This window comes from Pinus tabuliformis, chromosome J (assembly GCF_031772625.1).
Source record: "Pinus tabuliformis cultivar Carrire ecotype Pingquan chromosome J, CPIR1, whole genome shotgun sequence".
Lineage (NCBI taxonomy): Eukaryota > Viridiplantae > Streptophyta > Pinopsida > Pinales > Pinaceae > Pinus > Pinus tabuliformis.
The window spans coordinates 93,014,243-93,030,093 of record NC_142295.1 but is presented as its reverse complement, the minus strand read 5'-3'; the positions used below and the strand labels follow the sequence as shown (position 1 = coordinate 93,030,093).

At 37.3% G+C, this 15,851-nt stretch overlaps 1 pseudogene; it reads left to right on the top strand.

Moving 5' to 3' along the window:
* Nucleotides 1-7,091: 7,091 nt before the first annotated feature.
* Nucleotides 7,092-10,278, top strand: LOC149225671 (pentatricopeptide repeat-containing protein At2g03880, mitochondrial pseudogene; annotated as a pseudogene).
* Nucleotides 10,279-15,851: the final 5,573 nt, after the last annotated feature.

The window sequence follows — 15,851 nt, the reverse complement described above, 5'->3', positions numbered from 1 at the left end:
TTGGGAACTTTGAATTTTATGCCTTTTTAGGATCCTCCCGGATCAACATGGAAGGAAATTATCTATACAAGTGATGTTTGATGTGATACTACTTGAAGGGGTACCAACATGGGTTACAAAGGTGTACAACCATGTGATATGACTTGTATGTTATATGTGTATTCTTCCTCAACTGCATATTTACTTATTGAACAATATGTGTGTGTGTGCTATTTAAAGATGTCAGAACACATCCTAGCCTAATTTTTTTGTTAACATTCAAATGTGTGATGGTTCAAGAAAGAGCTCTAATACTTCTTGTAGTGTTTGTTAACCCTCAGAATTGAAACAAAAATCAAGTATATGAAGATTATAGATGTAGAAACTAAATTCAAAAGACAAATAAGATGAAATATGCTAAAGTACCCTTGTATAAATGATTATCATAACAAAGAAAACAATGCTCACTTGCCTATTAAGGCAGGGTAACATTTCATTGAGCAAGGCTCAAAATACAATAATACTAGAAAAAAATATTCTATAGCCTCTTCGCTCTTTAAATAAATTCTTAATAAAAAAACCCTAACTACTTGTGGTCCCATTAATTATGAGTACAAACTTCTTAATGGACCTTACTTAATGAATATACACATTTTTTCATTAAATAGCTATTTACTACTATCTAACACGTCTTTTTCAAAGAAGATGACCACATACATAATTGACTAGCTCCTAATTAACCTTATGTAGGGAGGTTAGGGTAAGACCCTAAGAGCCCTCAAACCTCAAATCTTGCGTCTACTAAATGGCCCACAAATCTCCCTTACATGCTCTTACTAAATCATCCACAAACCTCCCTTGTTTTCTCTTACTAAATGACCCACAAATCTTTCATGACTATGTCCCACAAAGTGAAACTAAATGAAATGAAAGTGACTTTTTTTCACTTTTTACATCAGAAATCCAAAAACAATACAACACAAAATTCCTTTTTAGATCATCTATTTTTTTTCAAATCCATAAACATTTGCATGAATACAAATTTGATCCAATAAATCAACACAATGCCATACAACTATAATACATAGTGATGTACACCCATTATTTCAACATTGATGTGCACTATTATGCACCCATTTTCAACATTGTATTTAACCACACAAAACAAGGCTAAGAACATAGTAAAAGGAAAAATGTAAAATAAACTTTATTTACCTCAAATAAAGTTAACAAAACAAATTACTATATACCATACAAAAAAATATATTTAATTATAGCCTCCATCTTAAACATGTATCACCACAACCTCATAAGCTTATCTTACTGAACGAGACTCTTACGAGCAATGATTACATCTCATTTTAATTTCCAAAGTTGTTATGGGTTGGGACAAAACAAGATGCATGAACTATGTATAAGGCAAAAGTTCATGTACGTAGATAAGATATAATTAGACATGGATTTCTCACCAACATGTATGGAAAAATATCAATATACATTTGAGGAGATTAAGGTCTCAGTAAAAGATATCAATACACATTTGATAAGATTTACAAGGTTTAAATGAGGTTAACATGTATAAAATATTAAGAATCTTTTTATATTTATGCTTATGCTTTTTGGTAAGATAACCCAGGCAAACTGTGAAACATTTCAAAAATAAATTTAGATTAATTTATATTTGTGTTTTTGTAGTTTTAAATTATGTAAGTATTTAGAAGACAATTATATTTCAAAAGATAATTTGGTTGATAAGCATTTTATTATTGAATATTGGCAGATTAATCTCTAATTGGCAGAATTAATCTCTTTTAAATTTAATGGAAATTTTATGAATAAAAAATATTTTTTTGCTTATTCTAAATTAAATTAAATTAATAGATGAAATTTTTGAAATATTAATTAGATTGCATTTTTAAATTTATATTTATTTTTTTCCATTTACTTAATATAATTATGAAATTACTATGTAAATTAAGAAATAACAATTGAAATCATATAAATATGTGGGTTTATAAAAAGAATAATTTATAAAAGAAATAATTATGTTGAAGCCATTTATTTTAAAAGGGGGAAACAATGTAGTTGCAATTTATGTTTATAAGATTTTTGTTTGAAGATCATTTATTAGAATAAAATTATTTAAGGACAATGGTTACCTTAATTCATATGACTTCTTGAAAATTTGACTATAAATGTTTAATTATTATTATTATTATTATTTAAGTTTAAAAGATCCTATTAATTAAACATAAAAAATTACATCATTTTCCATAATGACTCTTTTTTTGGCACAATTTGCTCTATACTCGTGGTATCAAAGCAGAGATGAATGGTACAGAGAATAACAAAGTAAACGTAGAGGGGCATAAGACACAACTAGAGAGGAGAACCACCCAAATTGGGGTTGATCCTCAAGGCAACCTTTCTTTCCTTTCTCCTTTGAAACCTTGGCCCAACCTTCCAAAGGCAGTTTGATCAAAGCAATCAATAAATTATCATTGCGCATTGAAAGAGATTCCTTGTCAAAGTTCGAAGAAACTGACTCATGAGCTCATTTCGATATACCCAGAGAAACATTATTCAATATCTCTATGATTTCCAAAGGAGCATGGTCCACACCATGAATCACATAAGATGTTTGAGGCTTTGAGTCTTGGACCTTGTCCCGCAAATGGATTTCATCACCAGCTTATTCATCGTCCTTCTCCAACATAGAGGCCTTGCCATCCATAGGAGGAGGGTTACATGGCTTCCATATTTTAGATTTGGAATTGTGGATGTTCCACTTTTGTTGAGAATTAAACACCAAAAAGAGTTATGTAAGTGGCTTGTTTGATGACAGAATCAACAACGAAAAACAATACTCTCATAGTCGAGAGCCCGAGTCTAGTGAAAATCACTTGGTCAAGTAGCTCTTTACTAATATCGATTTTAACACAAATTATGCCATAGGTGTATACACCAAGTTTCCCATGAGAGACATCAGTCGTAAGATAATGGCCGAGAGAGTCTCCAATGTCGTGAAAGATTTTGGAGTGCCACAAGTGAATTGGAATATTAGGAACCCTGACCCATATTGGCATCTTGGTAATGACAACTATGGAGGGGTTAAAATATAGGAAGTAAGGTGTTAAAAACAATCCAACATTGCCCAAAACTAGGGCCCTTTAGATAAAGCTCTCTAATAATCTTTAGATTCCTCAAATAACACAATGAAGAAGCCTCTTGAGCAAAAAAAAACCTTGAAATTCTTAGTCCATACAGAATGGATCCGTTGGTAGACGTCTGTTGTGCAAGGCCAAAAGCCATTGAAATGGCAGATTAGGATTGATTTTGAATATGCTTGGTGAAGATCCTCTAGATATGAGTGAGAGATTTATAGGGAGGGACTTCCTCAGATTTTCCCACCAAAAATGACCCTGGAGTTATCTGAGCTTGATTTCCTTAGGGAGGGCATGAGCATGGATGTCGATTTTATAAGAAAAAGTCTGAGAGGAGGAAGACTTACCTTCATTCCCCCCTCATAGATGAAGAACCATAAAACAATAACATCTTTACTAATGTTGTAAACTGAGAGAGGAGTATCATCATCCAACTGCTTACCTTGAAAAACTAGGCGTTGCATGCTTGAAGGGATACTAACTTGGAGCTCCAAATAAATCTTGAGGTTGCGAACTAGATATGAGGAGCAAACCCTAATGAGCAGTAATTTCCTAGAGGGGAGATTGACAAAGATGTGATAGCAATTTGAAGAATCTGACACACATACCACAAACCCCTTGAACTCAAACATAATGATAGTTTGGGCTGCAATGAGGGTTTCTGAAAACTTTTGATAATAGACATATCCTAAAAACCCTAGCCAAACATGTGAGAATTTCAAAAGCGACATGTATTGAAATATTTTATGAATGTTTAATTTTATTTATTCATAAGAAATTTTATTTTATTTTTATATCATTTTATAAAGTTAATATTATGCTAATAATTTTATATTTTAAAATATTGGATGGTTAACGTTTAATTTTTTAATGATTGGTTTTTTAATTAAATGTCCCACGTTTAGGTTGGACACTTTACCCATAATCATTGAGAAAAGAAACTGATGAAGATGTCTAAAAATAGTGCTAGGATTTAGATATATAGAGAAAGGAAAGAAAATTAGTTGTTTTGTTTGTGTGATTAAATTTTAAGAGTTCCATTTTATAAAGTGGTCAATGTTCAAAACTTCTAGTAGTCAAGAGGATATACCAAAAATCTAATCATGTTACAAGTTGGTATGATTCAAATCAAGTAAAATCTTTGGCTGATTTCTATGATTTAAATATCCCTACCATAAACCATTGCTCAATACTAATAAAAGGTATGGAAATGTCTAAACTAAAACAAGAAAAGTAAAACCTATCAACTCTGTTATTAGTAACATGGTTGCTTCTAAAAAAACAAGACATGTACTAACAAGATAAAAAAATTAAATCATTGGAGAATCAACTTGAATGGTGGCATGAAATTCAGTATCCTCGTCGAAATTAGAGAATTCCAAGTTGTGATTGTCTTGGTTGGGATAGATAGTTTGTCATCTAATCTCCAAAGTTGTTTCTAAACTTCATTAATACATAGAAGAATTTCATGTTGGGTATCTGACCTCTCTACTAGAAACTTCCCCATGGTAGTTTCATTTACCATTATGAATCCATTGTCTACATATAATGGGTTTTCCTAGTGTAAGTGTTACCAATTTCAGGAATCCAACGACCAACTTCTTCCTAGATCTCTACATCCACCCAAGCTTCATCCTTTGCATGGTGGATTTCTTTATGGATTTCTAGAAGTACGGTAACAATGTAAATTGCAACAGAACATTGAGCAACAAATTGGGCTCTTAGAGAGGGAGAGGGCTAGGCCCCCTAGTGGCCCTTATGGCTAAAGGGATGATGCAACCTTGGCATTGGAACAAACAACATAGAGGGAAGAAACAAAGGACAATGGGAGACAACAACCAAGAGAAGCAGAGTTGAACTCTTGCAGCAAAAGAAGATGGGATGAAAATATGTAGGGATTAGCCAAAAGGGAGAATATCACCAAAAAAATTGTTTGATAGTTAATGCATCCAAATAGCTAACCAGTCAACAACCTCATAGGATGAGGAAAATTGAAGATAGAGTCCTTTGACATATAGTCTACGAGTCTAAAAACAGTGAGGGCCTGACTTCTTTAAGTGTTCAAAGAAAAAGAAAACCAAAGGCTAGACAACACATATAAGAGCAAAGGAGAAAGTGGGTGAATCAAAGACCAAACAAAAACTAAATAATAAGCGAGAAAAACCTCCGATTTGTCTTTAAAAGAGAAACCTGTAATTATAGAAATTCCTTGTAGATTCAAACTACTAATTGTAATTTACTAAAACAATAGACTTGAATCTACTCTGCTCATTAGTAGAAACAATTAAACGATCACGAATTCACGAAGCATACAAGAGAAATAATTCAATCAACACATTACACAATGATTTCTTGGGGAAAGCCACAACTAAAAACCCCTTCTATATCTATATTGTATTAGTAAGAAAATATGATAAGATTACAATGCTTTTCTCAAGTTCGAGCAACCTATGCACTATCTCTATTTGTCTCAGTACTTCCTAGACAAGCCCAAGCCAATAATTAACCAAATTTTGGCTTGCCCAAGTCCCTATTTCCTTGCGTTGTTTCCTTGGGAATTAGCCCCTTATTAATTAGGGAAATTCCTCAGTTGGAACTGCGCAATCCTCATAGGCCTTCCTCTGATTGCATGCACCTCTTGTACAATTCGAATGATTATACAACTGATAGCACACTGTCCTTGAACTCCAATCTCAATTGGGTAACTCTCATATCTAACATGCATGAGTTATTTATGAGTGAATCATCAGTTAACTGGTTGAACACATGAAGCAACACCCCACTGTCTAACCTCCTACTAGTTCCTCCATCAGTTGGAACTAGTTTAACTGACTTTAACTCAGTTAAACTAAATTAATTAATTACAACTCAAAATAAACTCAACCAGGGCTCTTATAATGTAGGAGACACTCTACATGACTCAAGTTAGACCCTCAACTCGAATTAGCTGAGCCAACTAAGTCAATTTAACTTAGTTAACTCGTACAAGTTGTCTTGTGATGTGGAAATACAATTTTATTCCATTCAAGGACAAAATTAAATTAGAATTTTCAACAGTAATCTGCTACCCTTGATAATCATACTAGAGAGGAATAGAGAGTTGTTCACTTTGGTGAGCATAACATCTTTTCCTTAGCATTGTGCTATTGAACGCAAACCAGGACACATTCCAAAAACATTCCCTAAACCGAGATTTAAGACATTGCAAGAAAGTCACACCCAACTTTCCTCCAAAATATCAAAATTGTCAGACTAACTAGAAAAATCACATTACAAAGAAGCAATAATACAAATATACGTAACTTACCATTTCTATATATTCCATTATTCACCCTTTGGCAGGCTTATCTCCACCTTCTTCTCTATAATTGAAAAAAAAAACATAAAATATTAACATAAAAGATCAAGATTTCAAAGACCATCAAACAACTAAACCAAACGAAACCAAACTAACCCCCAATCTTCATAAAACTTTGCATTAATGTTATTGCATGCAACATAGGGATTTACCGATGTCAAATATCCCAGATATGACATCCTCGATGCAGTTCTTCTTCCAACAATAACCTTTCATCATATCAAAGTGACACCTATTGCAAAGATTTTGCTTTTGTTTTTTTTCCAATTACCTACAAAATAAAAAAGAAATATATTTAACAAAATTATTAAATGATAATTTAATATTATAATAAACTTTCTTCCCCATATCGAATTTTTGTTCGGAGAAAAATATTACCTACCAAAAAAATCATATACAATGTAAATTTCAAACTTAAAAAAAAAAAAAAAAAAACATCCATCTATGAGATTTTATTTTATTTATTTATTTTTCTTACAGATTATAACTTAATAAAAGTAAAAGTTTCAAAATCAATTTAAAAAATATAAAGAAAGAGTTTAGCCTTGTGAAAATTTTAGATCATAATAAAATTCTAATAATGCTAAATGTTTATCGGTAGATTTGCAAAATTCGCAGAAACTGATATCTCTAAAATGAAATGCAGGGGAGGAGAATTTTTCTGTCTTCTTTAACGGAGTGTAAATATGGGGTAAAGTTGAGCTCATCTGCTGGACGACCTGTTGAGTCCATTGTGTCCATGGACTCCATTCTGGATTTACCAGCGGGCGATAAACGTTGGTGAATGGCGAAATGCTTTCGAATGTGGACGCCATTAACGAGTATAGACACTCCCAAATTCTCAAGCCCATCAACCCACATTTGGATTTTACAGTTATTAGTAATGGTAGTTGCCCCGCAAGAAAATCCATGGACTCTTGTGATTAATAAACAAAGTCGCCTCCAGGCGTCATCTATTAAACGCTATGCTGAAACTCAAATTATCAATGGAAAAATTACAGTCTTTTCGCATTGCTATTGGTATTCATTTCAGCACGTGTGCCGTAGAGAAACCGAAAATATATCCCATTTATGGAGGTGTCAAGGACTGTTACGGTATCCGAGAGGATATCAACGTATTGTGTAAGCAGGGGCGTTTGAAGGAGGCTCTTGATATTCTGCACTTCATGGACAAGCGAGGGCTCCGTGCAGATTTAAATATTTATACATCTCTTCTGCGGGGATGCATCGATATGAAGTCCCGCAAAGAGGGTAAGTACGTCCATGATCATATGGTTAGGAATGGGTTTGATAGAGATACATTTTTGGGTAATACTCTGGTTATAATGTATGCTAAATGCCGAAGTTTGGAGGATGCACGCCAAGTGTTTGACAAAATTCCTGAACGAAATGCGGTTTCGTGGACTGTTATAATCTCTGGGCATGTTCAAAATGGGCGCTGTGTCGAGGGTTTGAGGTTGTTTTGGCAAATGAAAATGGATGGGATCAAGGTAGATCAGTTCACATTGGCAAATGCGCTCCGTGCCTGTGTTAGCCTTGAGGTGATCGAAGAGGGCAGACGGGTTCATCTGGAGGTTATCAGGAATGGATTCGAGTCGGATGTTTTTGTGCAGAATGTTCTTGTAGATATGTATGTGAAATGCAGGAGTATAGAGGATGCACACAAAGTGTTTGACAAAATGCCTGAACGAAATGTTGTGTCATGGACCGCTGTGATTGGTGGGTATGCACAGAGTGGGCAATGTGTGGAGGCAATTAGGATATTTTCTGAAATGCATCATTGGGGTGTGAAGCCAGACCAGTCTGCCTATGCTAGTGTTCTGAGGGTGTGTTCTAGCATAGCAGCTCGAGAACAAGGCAAGCAGGTGCATGCGCTCGCTGTTCGGAGTGGATTTGATTTAGATATTATTGTGGGGAGCGCGCTTGTTGACATCTATGTGAAATGTGGGTGTATAGAGGATGCGCGTGAACTGTTTGATAGGATGCCAGCTAGAAATGTGGTGTCATGGACTGCCATGATAGTTGGGTATGCTCAGAATGGGCATGGTGTTGAGGCTCTGAAACTTTATCTTCAAATGCGAGAAGGTATTAAGGCAGATGAATACACCATGGCAGGCATTCTCAGAGCATGTGCTAGTGTAGCAGCTCTAGAGCAGGGCAAACAGGTCCATGCAGACATTGTTAAAATAGGATTTGAATCGGATGTGTCTGTAAGTAATGGTCTTGTTGACATGTATGGCAAATGTGGAAGGATAGAGGATGCACAGGAAGTCTTCCGTAAACTTCTTGAACCTGATGTGGCCTCATGGAATGCGATGCTTTCGGGATTAGCACAGCATGGATATGGCAAGGAGGCCGTCCTCCTGTTCGAACAAATGCTGCAGACGGGCGTGAAACCAAACCAGATCACCTTTGTAGTTGTTCTCTCAGGATGTAGCCATGCGGGCCTAGTGGATGAAGGTCGAAACTACTTTGAGTGCATGACTCGAAACCATGGAATCAGCCCAAAAGCAGAGCACTATAGCTGTATGGTTGACCTTTTTGGTCGTGCAGGGTGTCTTGATGAAGCACTTAACTTCATTAATCAAATGCCTGTTGAACCTAATGCTTCTGTGTGGGGATCTTTGCTTGGTGCTTGCAGAGTTCATGGCAATATAGAGCTAGCTGAGCAAGCAGTAGAACAGCTTATTGAATTAACCCCAGAAAATCCGGGAACTTATGTACTGTTGTCAAATATTTATGCTGCTGCAGGTAGGTGGGATGATGCAGGCAAGGTTAGAAAGAAGATGAAAGATCGGAATGTTAAAAAGGAGCCTGGATGCAGTTGGATTGAGATCCAGAATAAGGTGCATCCATTTATTGTAGGAGATAACTCCCACCCACAAATAGAGGAAATTCATGAAACTTTGGAAACACTGACTTTGCAAATGAAGGCAGCAGGATATATTCCAAACACAAATTTTGTGCTGCATGATGTGGAGGAAGAGCAGAAGGAATGGATTCTTGGCCATCACAGTGAGAAATTGGCCATTGCTTTTGGTATTATTAGCACACCTCCAGGGACAACTATCCGGGTTGTAAAGAACCTTCGTGTGTGTGGTGACTGCCACACTGCCACCAAGTTCATCTCTAGAATTGTTAGTAGAGAAATTGTTTTGAGGGATACCCACCGATTCCACCATTTCAAAGATGGGCAATGTTCATGCAGAGATTATTGGTGACTATTGCACAGTAAACAAATTAACAATGCAATGGTTTTTTTAACTTAACAGGAAAGGATTATTTATTTCATACTTGCATGTATGATCTAGAGGAGTACTTGCGAAGTATTCATTTAACTATTCTGGTATTCTTGAACACGAAGAATTTCAATCAAACTTTAGAATCACAAGAATTGCTTGAGACCAGTATTTTAGGATAACAAGAATCGTATTGCACCGGGCACTCATTAGTTGATCGTTAATACTGAATGATGTTAAACTTTACAAGTTTGACTCCTGTGTGACAAATGGCAATGTTGATGAGGCAATCCAATGGTTGTCACTTCCATTATAATTTATGGCTTAGCTCTCTTCAGCCTCAATTATATGCCATTATCCATACAATGTTCAAGTTCAGTGTCATTTAAAGTCTTACTTATGACGACTGGTCATATGTCTGGAAGAAATCTTCAGAGCTGATAATTCTAAAGGAGTGAATCACAGAGAGGCTCAGGGCCATTACAGATTGAGTAGTCAAAGTCATCCAAGGTTTGGGATATTATAATTGGAATGCCTAGGATCATCAATTGTTATGAAATTCATTATATGTATAATGTAAAATATAAAGCATTATATCTTAACAATCCGTACTATTACATATCATTCAGGCACATTTTTTCTTTTAAGACAAAGATTATAATATATTGCGATCAACTGCACAAAACATCATGAGTGCATGATATAGAATAAGCTAGGGTAAACAAAGAATTGGAGATTTGTATTAAAACTCAAACATACATTTGGTAAATAGCAGCCTTATTCTCATAAGCTAGCTGAATAAAAAAGGAGGACCGATCTAATTTGACTTGTTCTTCCTCCCTTTCTTTTTAATATTACATTATACTATTAATATCCACTATTATCGCTATGTATCGTTAATGCATTTCACCCTTTGCTGTCTTGGTTCTTATATCAGTTCCTCCATATTGGAGTCATGAGTGTCCTTACTTGCAAACCCAGATGAAGCAAGTAGCGTATATGCCTTCCAGAAACCACTGAGTTTTGATAGATAGTTTACCCTTGCAGCCCACAAGATAAGGAGGGGTGATGCCATGGACAAAAGATCGAGATATAGTGTGCGATTGATTGTAGTAGTGCACTGGTAGCAAAGAGAATCAGATCTTGTTATTTTCATTTCTCAAAAGTAGGTATGCTGTATCATACCCACTCATCTAATCAAGTTGTGATCATCATTATTACATGGAGATTGGAAGCAATTACAATAGAGAAGCAAAAATAAACTACTCCAAAACCATCCATTCCCGGCGAAAGCATTCAACCAATTTAACATATGGTTAGATCGTAATTGTGATAAAATCGCGAGTTGATGGAAAAACTCACGAGGGTTTTTTTCTTTTCCCTCATTTTGCACTGTGACCTTAGCCATTCGACATTGTGAAGAGAGAAGGGGCTTCTAACTGCTGAGGAGGAGGAGATTTGAGGGTGGCATGGAGTTTGATTTTTCTCCACTGCTCAACAACTTCTCTCCAGCAGTGACGGATTTGCAGGTGGTTATTGATTTTTTTCATGTTTTTTTTACATTGAATGTGGGATTGGGGTTTGAGTGCTCAAGATTTCACCCAATAATGTGTTGGGTTGAATTTCTTTGTGTCTCTGATTGTTTGTTGAGCAAACCATGAATTTACTAAATCAAAGTTCAAACCCTTACGTTATGAAGATTCAAGCCATGCATTCTATGAATCTATCAATCTACTGCAGCATGTTTAAATGAATGGATATAATGCATTATATATCTCATGTGATGGATAGATTTAATTTTTTTTCATTTTTTTATTTGTGCCCTAGGTTCAACTTCAAACAAAATGTCGAGGCACTTGAACCCCATATGGGAATATGGTGAACCCAATGTTGTACTCGAGAGGGGGATCAATAAACAATATTTGACTTGCAAGTTGAGTGGCAAGCATATGTCAGGGGGCATCGATCGATTAAAATTCCATTTGGGGTAAATTTCAAACAAAATATTGTACTTTGCTCAAGGACGACTCTGGAAATCATTTGTAAAGTCATTAAATCACTGCAAGATAAAAATGACACCAAAGAAAGCAAGGCAGCGATGAGAAGTCAAATTGCAGGGTGGGAGTGAGAGTGTTTCTTCAACATCACCTTCCACATCCACATTGCCCAACCCCTCAGTTGTCTCATCTTTTTTTTGTTCATATAACCACACCGAGTGCACAACCTGTGATCAACCTGGGATCAAATTGACACTTAAGGGAAAAGGAAGAAGCTGACAAGCTGGTGTGTAGGTGTTTTTTATGGAGTGATGTTCCTTTCAACATTGGCAAGACCAATCCATTCTACCAACCTATGTTTGATATTGTTGGCCCAAGGTACAAAACCCCTTCTTATGAGGAGTTGAGAGGGCCTATTTTTCAAAATGAAAAGGTTGACTGCACTGTTAGATTGGAGGAGTTTAGAGCATCATGGGAACACACTAGATGCATTGTGATGTCAGATGGTTGCATTGATCAGAAGAGTATGACCTGTCTAAATTTCTTCATTAGTCGTCCCAAGGGGACAATGTTTATGAAATTTGTTGATGCATCTGCACATATTAAAGATGCACATTTATTACATGAGTTGTTGGATGTTGATTTCTGGTAGCATCGGATGTGCGCTAAGTCTCAAATTCTGCAGGGAGGCTTAGACGTATGTATTTCACAATACCCAACAATCGTTTTGGAAATTCCACCCAGAGACAGTTTTATTAAAATAATTAATTATTTTTAATGGGTGCCTAAGTCTCAATTTAGGAAATTAAATAATTAATGGGTATTAATCTAAACTGTGGGTGTAACTTCTAGAAGAATATGAAGGTTGAGTCCAAATGATATGAGCCATTGATGATAATCTAATCGGGGCTGTTGGTTCTCAACTGGAAGATTATAAGGACATCGAGGGGCTTTTGGAAAATACACCAGAGGAAGATACTTAGTTACCTAAGTAAGATCGATTTTCTCATTGGTTGAAGTTCGGCAAGAGAAAATCAAATCAGAGGGAGAGTTGCAGGCGAGAAGGAGAGAGAGAGGATATCAACATCAGTCGGGAGGTCAGGAGCAGAAGACGCAGAGTAGGGGGAGGACAGTGCAGAGGTTGTGACGCAGAGGAGGAACATCGCAGAGGCAATGTGACGATGGGACTGCGCAGTTCTCACGCAGTGAGACACAGAGGGGGTAGCAGGTCCTCTCCTCGATCAAAAACTCGTCGAGAATCCTCTCACAGAGAATCCTCTTTTATTATGCTGGTTATATCTTGTACATGAGATTTTTGTTGAAGAATAATAAAAAAACCCTCATCTGCTACACCGGTTTTCCCACATTGGGTTTTTCGGAGACAACTATCCAAAAATAACCATGTCATCGTGGTTATACTTGTGCTAGTATTTTTCTTTGCATTCACTTTCTGCATTTTTTTCTTTTTTAACAGAAACAGTTGAGTTTTATTTATAAGGAGAGGTTGGGCACGACCAATCAACCTCGATTACAATAATTTGAGAGATTCTAGCTTTTAGAGTCCTCATATTCTGACTTTTGTATCAGAGCTTAGCTGTCGCTTTTGATTCTTTTGGTATGGCTGAGTGTTCCTTGATTTTCTCTTGGATCCTGAGCATCCTTTCTTACTTTTCCGCTTTCCTTGGGTAATTTGAATATTTCCTACCTTACAATAATTCCTGGATAAATATTAATCCCAAGCCTATACTTGCTCACCCAATTTAAACTATATTGTTAAATAACTTGGCCCCGCCTCCAATAAGCCGGGCTATTTTTCCGTTCCTAGCCCCATGTTAGGGTTAACTTACGCGCGATAACCATAGATCTACCCCCGCCCAGATCCGATTCTTATCGCGTGCTTCACTGCTTAACTCAGGAGCGCGCGATATGGGTGGTTTTGTCCCGGCACGCATCGAGCCCTCAGGTACATCACGTCGATTCATAAAAAACTGCCCAGCAGCCAAAAGCGGTGCGATGAAATCCGCTTACCGCTCCCTGCGTCATTAACTCCCCACCATGATACTTGCGCGATGACCGTCAAATCTTCACCCACCGAGATTCGACACTTTTTGCGTCTTTTACTATCCGACCCTTAACACCTCGGAGCATGCGGTAAGGGCAGTTTTGTCCCGCCACACGACGAGCCCTCTGGCACATCACGTCCAAGTGAGGAATACTGCCCAGCCTCCATAAGCGGTGCGATAAGATCGCTTACCACTCCCCATGTCATAAAAGCACCCATTCTCTGTTTACCTTCTATTATGTTCCCTGTTTAATCACCATACCTTCGATGGTCCATGTAATAAACCATTTACCTGTCTACTCCACTTGGGGATAAACCATCCCACGATCCGATTACCTACGCCAGAGCCTTGAATCTGCATAATTCTTCTGCCCTCAAAGCGGAATTGGACAAAAGCATTGGGACTAAGGCCCACTGCCTTGTCTAACCTGTCCTTGTACCGCTCACCTGTTCTGTTAAGGAATTGGGTGCATTTCAACTTCTTCTTCATTCTTTGCCAGCATTCCTTGAGCTAGAAGACACCCTTTATTAGCCATTATGTCAACTTCCTTGTTAAGAGTTCTCAGGACATGGTAGAATGAGCAGGAAGTGAAATTTTGAGTAATCTTTCTTATTCTTTCAAGGGTCTTGTTTAGAGCAGAGCTATTGAGTTGGTCACCAGTATTAAGGACTTTTATCAGGATTTCGGAGTCATCGAAGATTTGAAGATTTTCCACTCTGTTCCTCTGAGCCAGCTAACACGCTTTGAGCAGTTCGAGAATCTTGGCCTGGTTATTAGTGCTTTATCCCATACCCTAACTGAACCTATCCTTTTTGTGCCCATTTGTGGAGTAAATTATTCCTCCTGACCCTGATGTCCCCAGGTTTCCTTTGGAGGCTCCATCGAAGAATATCGTGACTTTGCCCTGATTTTTCCACCACTTTTTAAAGTCCTCAGAATATTGAAGTTGCCACTCTGGATTATGGCTATGTAGGGAGATGTTCTTTTTTATGTTGTCCCGTCTCAGGGATTCACCTAGCCAGCTGAGTTCTTCAGGTAGTAGGGAGTTGTCATGCTTATAAGGTCTGTTTTCAAAAGTTTCCAGTAGCAAAGCTTTGGCCTTCACTGACATTGAGTTGGTGGATTGAAGTCTGTTGTTAAAGATGGCTTCATTCCTAGCCAACCAGATTCCCCAGCAGATATATTTTGGGATTGCATTCCAGATTTTAGACCATGTAGATTTTCTTTTCAAAGTGTGTGGGTAGCGTTCTTTCCATGTTGCAAAGAGACTAACAACTGATGTCTGCTCAGGGATTTGGGTGTTGAGCCCCATCATTACTTGAAACCAGAGTTCTTGAGAGAAGGGGCAGTTAATGAATAAGTGTTTGATCGTTTCCTGAGCCTTGCAGCAAAGAGGGCATCTGTAGGGTCCAATGATTCCTCTTTTCTCTAGATTCTTGGTGTAATAATTGGTAATGATTCTTCCAACTCGTCCCGGAATGGGCGTAGGGCTGCTACTACTGATGGTGGTTGTGGTTATGGAATTGAATCTGCTCGAACAGGATCCGCAGATGTAGTGGCCGGTGAACCACTGATTCTTTATCCGCAAATATTCAGACAGTCGATTAGCCAATTGGGACGGTTTCCCTTTCTCTTCTATCTTGAACTGCAGGCCAGATGACTTGCGTGCAATTATGGTCCATCAGAGAACCTCGTTGGATTGATAATAAGCTTATTACTGATAGGAGATGCCTAGACAGCCAGCACTGCCAGGCAAAGTATTTGATTACACTTGATTAAGAAATTGCTTAGTGGGGAATGCTATGAACCCTTCTTATGCATGAGAGTCCAACAAAATAAGTTGATTTTTGGGAGTCCAAATGGGTCCCAAACATGCTGCCAAAGCTTTGTAGTGTGGGTTTGATGATGTTGTTCTTGTAGAGATGCAAAACCCAGTCTTGCTGAGTAATCTCCTGTCTTCCCCCAGCCCCACTTGTCCTTCGATTGGAGATGCACAGGAGCCAGACCATTGAGTTTAGCAAGTAATTGATGGAATTGAGGGAGCATCCAGT